The sequence below is a fragment of the Pteropus alecto genome, unplaced genomic scaffold, assembly GCF_000325575.1.
Source record: "Pteropus alecto unplaced genomic scaffold, ASM32557v1 scaffold92, whole genome shotgun sequence".
Taxonomy (NCBI): Eukaryota; Metazoa; Chordata; class Mammalia; order Chiroptera; family Pteropodidae; genus Pteropus; species Pteropus alecto.
The window spans coordinates 8,883,379-8,884,961 of NW_006432447.1; the positions used below are offsets into that span (position 1 = coordinate 8,883,379).

General features: G+C 42.4%; 1 non-coding gene across 1 annotated transcript; it reads right to left on the reverse strand.

Annotated features, from left to right (window-relative positions):
* Window positions 1-245: 245 nt before the first annotated feature.
* Window positions 246-364, reverse strand: LOC112476028. Its single transcript, XR_003044943.1, has one exon. It is a non-coding gene; the product is annotated as a 5S ribosomal RNA (ribosomal RNA).
* Window positions 365-1,583: the final 1,219 nt, after the last annotated feature.

A 1,583-nucleotide genomic window follows, 5' to 3' on the forward strand; every position in this document is an offset into this window, starting at 1 on the left:
GAGACTGCCAGCTTCCATAATACTGCCACTGCTTCCCACTCAGGACCAGTCAGAGAAAGGCAAATATATCCTCCCTGGACCAAGCATGTAGGATCCTCTGCTTCTAGTTAGGCCATTTCCTTTTTCTTTTCTTATTTCTTTTTCTTTTTCTTTTTCTTTTTTTTTTTTAGGCCAGGCAACCCTTGGTTGACCTCACAGATTGCAAGGACCTTGTCATTTTATAATCCCTTATTTTTTATTTTTTATGCCTATAGCACCTGGTCTTCCTAGGTGGTCTCCCATCCAAGTACTAACCAGGCCCGACCCTGCTTAGCTTCCGAAATCAGACGGGATTGGGCTTGTTCAGGGTGGCATGGCCATAGACCCACTTCCTTTTTGCCATTGCCAACAACCTCCAATCAAGCAAAACAGAAGTGTTTCATTATTCATCATAAACTTTTCCCATTCCCCTGCCTGCCTTTGGGTCTCTGACAAATGTATGTGATGGGGGCTGACTCCTTATTATAGAAATTGCCAGGTATAGATAGTGTTTGTTCTCATTCAAATGGTTTCATTTACTTCCACAGACCTAAGAGTTTCCTTCAGAAAATGACTACAGAAGTCAGTCTTGTTGAGAAATGCTGATGGCTTGGGGCTAACACGATAGCAGTGGAGCAGGTGACAAGTGAGATTTCCAAAAATATTTTGAAAGGAAGCTGTAGGAATTGCAAATGGATCAAATATGGGGTGAGAGACAGAGAGAGTCAAGGATGACACCAAGTTTGGGGCCCTAAGCAACTGGGTAAATGATGATATCACTCTCTGAGATGGCGAAAACTGGATCGAGAGTTCGGTTTTAGAGAAGTCTGTTAGAATTGAAGATATAAATTTTGGAGTCACTAGCTAGTAGAGGGGACTTAAAATCATGAGACTGGATGATTTTTTTTTTTTTCATTCAATAAATACGTATTGAGCATTTCCTATGTGTCAGGCATTATATTACGCCTTGTGGATTTAGTGTGAGAAAGCCCAGCATTGGGCAACAAGTAATAAAGGAATATGACCCACAGGGGACTCCAGAGCTAAGACCTAAATGATAATTGGTCTCTAGGTTAAGTAGAGAAGGAAATTTATTCCAGGCTAGGTGAAGAGCATGTGCAAAGGTCCTGTGGAAGGAGAGAACTATGAGAGACAGACAAGAGGCTATTTTGGTAATGAGCTGAGAAACGAAGCCACAGCCTCATGGGACATAAGTAGGCAGAGTTCAGATCATGTAGGACCTCACAGGCCATGGAAATATACAGTTTTGTTTTTTTTCCTAGAAGAGATGGGAAGTCATTCGAGGATTTTAAGTGTGAGGAGTGCAGGATCAGATCGCTTTAAAATACATGCTCCCAGAACCCATCCTAGAGATCCTGATTTAGGAAGCTTGAAGTAAGACCTAAGTTATCTGCATTTCCAGCAAGCACCCCAGAGGATGCTGTCCCATGCAGATATTCCTCGAACCCCATTTAAAGAAGGACTGGGACGACCCATTCTTCAAAGGGTTGCTAAGCATCCAGTGACACAAAACAGGTCTTGGGTTTTGCAGACATTTGTCTCAG